This window comes from Tiliqua scincoides, chromosome 10 (assembly GCF_035046505.1).
Source record: "Tiliqua scincoides isolate rTilSci1 chromosome 10, rTilSci1.hap2, whole genome shotgun sequence".
Taxonomy (NCBI): domain Eukaryota; kingdom Metazoa; phylum Chordata; class Lepidosauria; order Squamata; family Scincidae; genus Tiliqua; species Tiliqua scincoides.
Genome location: NC_089830.1, coordinates 26,778,727 through 26,789,370, shown reverse-complemented (window position 1 = coordinate 26,789,370; position 10,644 = coordinate 26,778,727).

The window sequence follows — 10,644 nt, the reverse complement described above, 5'->3', positions numbered from 1 at the left end:
GAATGTTTACTAACCTTCTAAATGCAGAGACGATCACAGGTGGAGGTGTTTTTATTTCAAATATTTTTACCCAGCCTTTCCTTTAAAAATAAGAACAGGTAACCAAGGTCCCTAACAAGATCAATTCCAAACAGTAAAATCCCCAAGCAGAAAGTCATAGCTGTCTTTGTGGGGGTGTCGGGTTCCTTCTGCCTCTCCACTTTCCATCCCACAGTGTTTTCCGGTTCCCGCACAACACAGGTGTGCAACCCTGAGGCCCTCTCTCTTCCTTCCCACCAGTGATGGGAACTTGAACTCAAACCAACTCTCTGTCGAACATGTTCTTACATCTCTACTTTCCTCTTGTTTGCCTTTGATTAGTTTGGCCGGTTCTTTAATTAATTGAGTTACAATAGCTTTTCAGAAATGCTGGATTCCTGGAGGTTAAGAATGCTGAAGGTGATTGCTTATTGAAATGGCGCAGAGATCTAAGAAAGGTACAGAAAATTCTCGGAAGGTTCTCAGGTCTGAGAAACTAACTGAGGCCAGGGACTGCCCCGTGCCAACCTGCTGCCTGAGGTCAAAACCACAGCTCTGGAAGCAAATGGACATGGAAGGACCAATGAGGACTAGGAGCTTTGTGTGTTTGTAAAGAGGACTTCATTGCAAAAAAGTCTTGCTTTAAAAAAAAAAAGATGAAAATTAAACTTGTGCAACCTTCCAATTTATCAGATGCACAAAGTGTCATCTTCCGTTGCCAGGGATGTGTGTATCTTCGTGTAACAGATGTTGTTGGCATCCTTCAGTCTCGGAAGACTATGGTGTCACGCTCTGAATGGTGGTTCTGGAACAGAGTGTCCTCTCCAGTGCGCGAAGCCTGGGTAAAGTAGGTATGGAGGATAGGCTGTTACCCATGCAGAAAATCCCCCCTCTCCACATCGCTGAAATGGTCCAATGGAAAGGCAGAAGCCAGTACGGTTAGTTCCAGCAGCGTCGCAGGAGTTGCCAGAACGTGACTGTGTTCAGCCATGAACTGCCTCAGGGACTCCGGCTCCGGATTTTGCCTCGAGGTTGACTCCTGAGGCCTTTTCCATAACTGGATGTAGCCACGAGGCAGTGGAGGTTTGGGATCAGAGTTCTTCTCTCAGAAGAGCTGCCTTCCCAGGCTGACGAGTCCCATCTACCCGGTGGCTGTTTAGCCGCCTCTTACGACAAGTACAGCCAAACTGAGGGCCTATTCTTATCCCCAGCCCCCAGGGGTTACAGATGTACATACACACAAACACGCTTACATATATGCTGGGATAGAAGAAGGGGGGGAAAGTGGGGATCAAAGTACCTTGAGATGGGAGGGGTGGAGCCGGAGACCATCACAAGCTAAAGTGAGAACAGAAGAGGTACGTGTAAATGCAAGCAGTTGTGTTTTGAGAATAGAGTATTGGTCTAGATGACCTCAGATGTGCCCCCATTTGTTGCTCATAGTGAATTTGCTTTGCGTGTGGCTCCCCTAATAATGAACGACTCCGTCTCTTATTGCAAGGAGTTTGTTTTTACCAGTCGTACCTGCTCCAGGGGTGGGAGGAGCGCTGGGTGGCAGAGGGTTTTATTTTATTTTTTCAGGTCTCGCAAGACTGATGTGTTTTGGCTGCGTTCCTTCGCCTCTTCTCCCGTTCAAATAAGGCCCCCTTCATAAGCCACTGAGCGGGGCCCGTTTGCTAACCAAAGGCTTTTGTCGTCTCGGGGGGAAGCGAGGTGGGGTGTCCGACAAAGAGGCTTTCAATCGGGCAAGCGGGCTGGGTCCGAGGGAAGCCTCTCTGCCATGTTTGCTGGAGGCGCTAACAAATTACTCCCGGCTGACAGCTGAAAGGCCTCGTGTGTGCCTTGGCGTGCCTCGGTGGGCAGGCCAGGGTGCAGAGAAATGGGAGCCGTGCGAGCTACAGCGGTCCGGGGAGCAAGAACGGCCTTCATGGCAGGGGAGGGGGGTAGAGCGGAGCCAAGGCTGATCCTGAGGTCTCACATCCAAGTGTCTGATCCCCAATTAAAACCCGTAATTTGTTTTAATTGCTCATTTACGTTCCCAGGAAAGCCAGAGGGCATCATCAAGCAACTACAAAGACCGCAGCGTCTCTCTTCCTCCAAATGGGTTTCAAGCTCTGTTTTGAGTGTCCCTGAAAGAGCAACTGCCCCACCCATGACTGATCTTCTCCTGCAGTGCACAGGGTCTTTTCCTAAGGTCTGTTACATAAGAACATAAGAACAGCCCCACTGGGTCAGGCCACAGGCCCATCTAGTCCAGCTTCCTGTATCTCACAGCGGCCCACCAAATGCCCCAAGGAGCACACCAGATAACAAGAGACCTGCAAGGCTTCCTGGGAATTGTAGTTAAGAACATAAGAGCAGCCCCACTGGATCAGGCCATAGGCCCATCTAGTCCAGCTTCCTGTATCTCACAGCGGCCCACCAAATGCCCCAGGGAGCACACCAGATAACAAGAGACCTCATCCTGGTGCCCTCCCTTGCATCTGGCATTCTGACATAGCCCATTTCTAAGATCAGGAGGTTGCGCATACACATCATGGCTTGTACCTCGTAATGGATTTTTCCTCCAGAAACTTGTCCAATCCCCTTTTAAAGGCGTCTAGGCTAGATGCCGTCACCATCTCCTGTGACAAGGAGTTCCACAGACTGACCACATGCTGAGTAAAGAAATATTTTATTTTGTCTGTCCTAACCCGCCCAACACTCAATTTTAGTGGATGTCCCCTGGTTCTGGTATTATGTGAGAGTGTAAAGAGCATCTCTCTATTTACTTTATCCTTCCCATGCATAATTTTGTATGTCTCAATCATGTCCCCCCTCAGGCGTCTCTTTTCTAGGCTGAAGAGGCCCAAACGCCATAGCCTTTCCTCATAAGGAAGGTGCCCCAGCCCCGTAATCTGAGTTCATGCGAGGCATGTTCTGAGTTCATGCGAGGCAATGGTGAAGCCCAACCACGGCCAGCCCATCCATGAGGTCAACTGAGGCAGTCCACCTACAGTAGCAGATCGGCAGAGAGAGCCCAACTCCATCTGCCCTCTGACCTCCACTGCGCCTCCTTCTCTCATTCGCTGGTTTGCAAAAGGGGAATAGAGTTGAAGAGGGTGTGTGTGTGATGGGCTAGAGGGGAGACGCTCTAGGCCACCACTCTATTCTCCTCCACACTTGCTTCTGCTCTGCCTCCTCTCCTGCAATCTCCACAGCCCACTCGCATGCATTACATTTACAAAGCAAATGCTGGAGGCAGTCTCTTAAGAGAGTTAAGGCAACGCTGACCTGTGCAAGGAGGAGGGCCCTACTCAGCAGTAGATTTCCCTGCTTTGCAGTTCTGGCCTCAGTCCCCACTAAGCAGTTGAAGGGATTGGTGGCAGGCAATGGGAAATTTGGGGTCGATGCTGCCACAGAACCGTAGGCATCAACGGTCTGATGGTTTCACTTGACAGAAGCCAGGTTCAGATGTCGTGATCCCCAAGTGCTTCCGAAATGCTGTGCCCACCCCTGAGATCAACCACCAGCAGAACCTCCTGGTGGGCTGTCATTTTCTTTGGGCCACGATGCGGCTGCTTGATGTGACGCTGCGGGCTATTGGACGCTCTTTGTTTGATAGAAACAGAGATCTCTCATTATGGATCTGACAAGGCAGTGATTTTCAACCAGTGTGCCGCAAAAGGTCTGCAGGTGTGCCCCAGGAGTTGAGATGTGCCCCCTCCAGGTGTGCCCCCAGGCACAGCGGTTGAAAAGAGCTGAAAAACTCTTCCAGGTTCTGCAGCTCTGTTTCAAAGGCAACTGTCTGTAGTAATGAATTTTCTGTCCCTCTTTTTCTGTCTGTCCTGAAGAAAAAGACAGACAATTCATTACTACAGACAGTTGCCCTAAAAACCGAGCCACAGAACCCAGAAGGATCACCTGGAAGTGAAGACCATATTGGTCTTGCCTCACAAGAGCCAAAGACCATAGAGAAGACCACAGAGCAGCTTGCTGTGAGAAGAGAAATGTTGAATATCACCACAGTGTGGGTTCGTGCATCTGAATGTATCTTTACCTCTATGAGTAAACTTGGTGTGATGCTTGGAAGCACCTAAATCAGTGGTTTTCAACCTTTTGCGTCTCATGGCACACTGACAAGGTACTAAAATAGTCAAGGCACACCATTGGTTTTTGGACAACTGACAAGGCACACCATGCTGTCGGTGGGGGGTTCATGTCCCCCAATGGTCCTATTAATAAATGACGCTCCAACAAACTCCCGCAGCACACCTGGGGACCATTCGCGGCACACCAGTGTGCCATGGCACAGTGGTTGAAAATAGCTGACCTAAATGATCAAAAGGGAGAAATCCTCCCTGGTTCTCTTCCTTGCTGTCTGTGGCATTTGGGTGTCCTTGGAGCAGCTCCGCCTGTCATTTTCGGCGCGTGTATATTTGGGACCCGATCCAAAACGCTGTCGTCCTCCCCAACACGGGAGACAACTTTACGCCTCCGTGAGGGCACTCATTAGGTCTCTTTGCTCATGGGAGTGAGACAAATATTATTTTTAAAATATAATTTTCTCATTTTTTTTTATGAGCCTGGGGACCGTCCGTCTCGGCGGTGGCGACATCACTTTATTTTGGAAAATGGCATCATCGTGTTGATGTACTAGCTGGGGCAGGGAAGAGAGGAGAGACTGGCGCTTGTGCCATACAAGTGCGGTTTTCACGTCAAGCTGTGCTCTGTAAGAACCTTTATTAAAAGCAAAGTTAACCCCCCCCCGGGAGGGGCTTGTGAGAAGCAGGTTAGCAACACTGGGGATGTGGATTTTAATTGCATTAATTAGTTCTGATTTTGAAGAGCGCCAGTGAAAGGTGTACATGGCTCTCTTGCAGAGGGGGCAAGACTGAGGCCAACATCTCAAGGGAAGTTCTTCGGTTCCCCCACCAGCACCACCATATCATGTTTGCTGCCTACAGGCATTGATGCATGATTGGGCACACCCTGCAAGTAGAAAAGTAGCATATCAGGCTGGCACACCACCAGATACAGCATTTGGCATGCTGAAGCACCTGGAGGGCTTAGGCCAGCCCTACACAGACTCACTTCATCCTCCCAGGTAGGCCAGGTGGATGGGAGGCCTTAGGCCACCAAAAGGACACAGGCTAGGCCTTAGCTTCGTCCTGGCCTTGCTGGTCATTGCCACAACTGAGGGAGGGTTGAGAGTGGAGATGGAGGCCTCAATAAGGGCGGTTTGGGTTCCCCACTATTGGAACCCCCTGGAGTGTCATCTGGGTGCAGTCTCTGGCTCTCCCTCAGAGGATCTTGAGCTCCCAGGGCCCCCAGCTCTGCCAGGACCACTTCAGGATCGTATTCTTCCTTCTGCTTGGAGGAAGTCTCCATGTGCAGGCAACTCCTGACAGGTCTCCACATAGGAAACAGGAGGCTTGCGCATTCCCAGGTGTTCCTGCCTGGGAGGAGACGCTCTCGTGAGAACTGTAGATGGTGACAGCTTCATGTTCTTGGGACTGGCAAAGCGCTTGCGGGATGGAGACTTTTTCTTTTTCTGGCCAGCTTGCAGCTCTGTCGACGCAGCACTCAGATTTTCCTGGCTGCGGCCCCTGCGGTTACGGCCAGCACACGGGAGCCAAGGTAAGCTCGGAGGCACTCGTGGAGCGCCACACATGCACACTGGCGCTCGGTGGAGCTTCACACGCCCGGTGTCTGCAGGCTGGCTTGTCAATCGAAGCACGGTAGCTGCACCTTAAGCCCTTCCAGACCCTTCCCTGACTGCGGCCTGTTCATCTATGGCACACAGATAGTGTCCAGATAGTGAGCAAAGACCCTGGTCTGCTTCACGGTTCAGTTTGCACACTAGAGATCTGTCTCCACTGGACTTTAAGAAAATAAAGAACATAAGAGCAGCCCCACTGGATCAGGCCATAGGCCCATCTAGTCCAGCTTCCTGTATCTCACAGCGGCCAACCAAATGCCCCAGGGAGCACACCAGATAACAAGACACCTGCATCTTGGTGCCCTCCCTTGCATATGGCATTCTGACATAGCCCACCTCCAAAACCAGGAGGTTGCGCACACACATCATGGCTTGTACCCCGTAATGGATTTTTCCTCCAGAAACTTGTCCAATCCCCTTTTAAAGGCGTCCAGGCCAGTCGCCGTCACCACATCCTGTGGCAAAGAGTTCCACAGACCAACCACACACTGAGTAAAGAAATATTTTCTCTTGTCTGTTCTAACTCTCCCAACACTCAATTTGAGTGGATATCCCCTGGTACTGGTGTTATGTGAGAGTGTAAAGAGCATCTCCCTGTCCACTCTGTCCATCCCCTGCATAATTTTCTCTCTCGGGAAACACAGATCTTGAAGCCCCACCAGAGGACTGCAGAGCTGCATGAAAGAAGGGGTGGGTCTCCTGGCAAACCATCCTAGACAGCCTGCTCTGACTGGTACCAGTTCTCAGTGCAGAAAGTCTTTCCCACCTTGTCCCTGTCTTTGTGTTTGGGGGATGCCTTCTTAGTTCAAATGAGTTGACGGTACAGTATATGGTCATTCTTTGTGGCTCAGCCCCCTCCCCAAGGTCTCTAGGAGCCACATTTCAAAACAGGAAATGGACGCATCTACCATTCACCTAAGCAGTGGCGAAGTTGTAAACCAGGAGCTTGTAATGACACCCCCTTATAGCAGTGTCCTGTTAAGACAGTGGTTCCCAACCTTTAGAAGCCCGTGGACCACTGAGACAAAAATTGGGACTATCATGGACCACTTGTGGCTGTGGAGAGTCTGGTCCTCATCCTCTCTCTGGGGGTCCAGCTAATAAGTGCTCCCCCATGGAATGGCTCCCCCATGGAATCCCCCATGGAATGTCAGAGAGGATGGAGAATGCCCTCCCCACAGCCACAGCTGACTCTTCAAATGTTGTGGCTGTCGCAATCTGTTCTCTTTGGTGGTCCATGGAGATGGCTTGCACTGCGAGACACTGGAAGTGATCAAAGGTGATTTTATTATTTTTTTTCTGAGACCTTGCAGACCACTTCTCAGAGTCTCGTGGTTCACCTGTGGTCCCCGGACCACAGGTTTGGAACCAGTGCATTAAAAGACCATCCCAAATGCCCTTGGGCAAGCATCTCAGTTTTCCTCCTGCTGAACCGGGTGCTTCTTCTCAGTTAAGGTCCTTTGAAAAAAGTTTCAAAGGCAGCATTGCTCTTGCTGTAGGGGAAATCCCGGAGCACCCCTGCGACTACACCCCTGCACATGTGAGAATGTGTGCGCATGGGCAGCGAGGCACCACACGGTGCGCAACCTACTGCCTGACACTCTGCAGGTGTGGAGGTGTATTTGGTCACCTACTGCGGGTCAACTGTGTTCTTTCTGAGTATATCTTTAACCAACAGAGCAAACAGTCTCTTGGCTTTCCAGGCCAGTGGTGGAGGGCTGGGCTGTTGTGCACTGAATGGGAAGTGGCGTTGAGGCTTCGGCAATGTGTCACAGTCTGGGGCGGACCTCAGGCAGGGCAGTGATCCTTGGAATCAAATTTGCAAGCATGTCCCTGTTTTCATCTGTGAAAAGTTGCAACATGCTCTATTTGCAAGGCTGTTTTCAGAGGAGAAAATTACACAAATCTGGCAGGGCTTGTGTTCACATTTTGCCCAGCCAAGGTCCACCAGGAGCATGTTGCAATCCTGCACAACCCCCACTCACTTTTGTTTTATTTCGGCACTTATCAAGTGGGTGCCTCATCACATAACCCCAACCTATTTGAAATGGCTCAGGGCCTTATTAACCAAGTCCTGTCAGCTGCATCCAAGTGACATATGTAACAATTGTAGGTTGGGGGGAACGTTTAGGAAGCACCTTTTTTGTAGTGTGTTCAATGCAAACATTTATCTCCTCCAGAGTCAAGCTTTGAACATGTGGGTTTTGAACATTTGCACAGAAACTGGCTGTGCACAGCACCAATTGGCCAGTACCTGTGCTGTCCCCCAGAGTCAGGAGCCCCTCCCCAAACTAGAACAAGATAGTGTCCGCTCATTGTAAGGCTTTCCTATGGGGTGAGCCATCAAGCTGCACTGGGGAGTGACTTTGGGGGCAATAGGGGTTCTTATTTGGGGGGGCAGTATGAGGCAATAAGGGCTGTCCCCACCCACCCCGGCTGGCCATTGGATCCTCTGGAACAGAAAGGTCTATGAAGTTAGAGTCACTCTGGGCCACCACTGGTCTTTTCTTCACACTTTCTCTTTTGCTCTTCTTTCATTTTGAATGCAGAGAGTGGAAGAAGGAAGAATGATGAGAATCTGTTCCTTTTGCAGCACTGGCTAGGGGAGTACATGATCTCACAGTTGAAGTGTGTCTCTTGTCTATCCTGCATGAACAACACAGTTGTAGAACATGCTCTCCTCCCAACACTGACTTGCTTTGACCGCGTGAACATGGCCCAGGTTTCGTTATAAACGATAACGAGCTGGTTGCCATTAACTCCGTCTGCCTGAGTGACCTAACCATTGGCAGTGACTGCCACCGAGTGGCCTTTGGAATGGACGCCGGGCAGGGGGATGTCTGCCGGCCAGGATCCAGGCTGGCGCAGGCAGGCGTGGGAGGTGTGTGGAGAGCGTCTGTCTGGGGTATGCTATGCCCCGTGCCTGGCGGCTATGGGGGATTTGGCGCTTTTTGGACAGAGAGGCTACCAGCCTGGGGGGTGGGGGTGGGGTGGGGTGGGAAGGTGACATCATGTCTGTTCAGCACCGGTACGGCAAAGAGGCATTTCTTTGATTGAGAGCTGGGGTGGATGGGTGGGGGAGATGCTGATGAAGACGTGTCCTGGGCTGTGGTGTCGGCAGCATTACTCATGGAGCAGAGATTCCGAGGTAGGCTCAGGACGAGGGGAGAAGTGATTTTTAAGCCAGGCAGATGGATTTGCTCCAAAGAGATTCTTCGCAGGGTCGGCCTGGCCATATGGGACCTTTGGGGGTCTTCTGATGGGTGCAGGCTCTTGGCCAGAGCCCTGCTTGGCTGACGGCGAGGTGTGGTTGGCATGCAACAGCACTCTGCAAATAATTGTCAGGCAGTGGTGTTTAGGATTGTGCTGTATTTTAATTGGTGCTGTTTAGTTTGAGCAGGCCCAATCTGCACATGCTGAGTAGGGCACAGAAAAGCTTAGCATCCTCTGAAGAGCACCATTCCTGGGGTTCCCTCAAGCCAAGCTAACCCAGTCTGAATCATTTCAATCAGCGATACAGTTTTTAATGCAGACCAACAACTTTGCAAAATCCCGATCCTGCTTTGAATGCAAGAACATGACAACACACGGGGCGCCTGGAGCAGTGAATTCATGGCTCTGATGCCTACATTCCTCCACCCAACTCATTTCTGTCCTGGTTGGCAACCTTCAGTCTCGAAAGACTATGGTATAAGCCGGCAGCACCCGGTATTCCCAGGCGGTCTCCCATCCAAGTACTAACCAGGCCTGACCCTGCTTAGCTTCCCAGATCATGGTCTAAGCCTACAGCACCCGGTATTCCCAGGCGGTCTCCCATCCAAGTACTAACCAGGCCTGGCCCTGCTTAGCTTCCCAGATCATGGTCTAAGCCTACAGCACCCAGTATTCCCAGGCGGTCTCCCATCCAAGTACTAACCAGGCCTGACCCTGCTTAGCTTCCCAGATCATGGTATAAGTCTACAGCACCCGGTATTCCCAGGCGGTCTCCCATCCAAGTACTAACCAGGCCTGACCCTGCTTAGCTTCCCAGATCATGGTCTAAGCCTACAGCACCCGGTATTCCCAGGCGGTCTCCCACCCAAGTACTAACCAGGCCTGACCCTGCTTAGCTTCCCAGATCATGGTATAAGCCTACAGCACCCGGTATTCCCAGGCGGTCTCCCATCCAAGTACTAACCAGGCCTGACCCTGCTTAGCTGTCCTGGCCCAAGACTTTTTGGTGCAAGGAGTTGAGGTGCCTAGTGCAGCTTCCCCTTCCCCTGTCACACCTACCAGTCCCCAACGACCTTGCTGGGGTGTTCCTGCCACACACACTCTGTGGTGTTGCGGGCTCTGTGACGCTGTTGGTCGTAGCGCAGGTGAGAGAGTGTATCAGAGGGATGGCTCCGGGTCTGCTGCTGAGGTCCAACCCTCTAAGTTAGTGGCTGAAAATAGCTGAAAATTCTTCCAGGTTCTGTGGCTCTGCTTCAAGGACAACTGTGGAAACCGATTGTCTGTCCCTCTTCCTCTGCCAGGCGGAGGAAGAGGGGACAGGCAATTCATTGCTACAGGCAGGTGCCCTAGAAACAGAGACGCAGAACCCAGAACAGTCTCCCAGAAGCTGGAAGTGACATCAGAAGAGATGAAGACCATAGAGAAGATGATGTGAGAAAAAAAAAGCTGAAAATCTCTACTCCAACAAACCCCAGTGAGATGGCAGGTACATAGTGGCGCACGAGAAGTCTTTGCCTGCTGGTGGTGGCAGCCGTCATAGGGTGGTGACGAAGGAGCTGCTGGTGGGGCTGTTGGAGCTTTTGCTTCCCTCCAGCTCCCTGCCTCTGTTGTTTTAATCCGTACAATCCGGCTCAGGTCATCAGAGAAGGCCTTTTTACATGTGCCGCTGCCTAAAGAGGTACGTGGGGCGGCGGCAAGAAATAGGGCCTTCT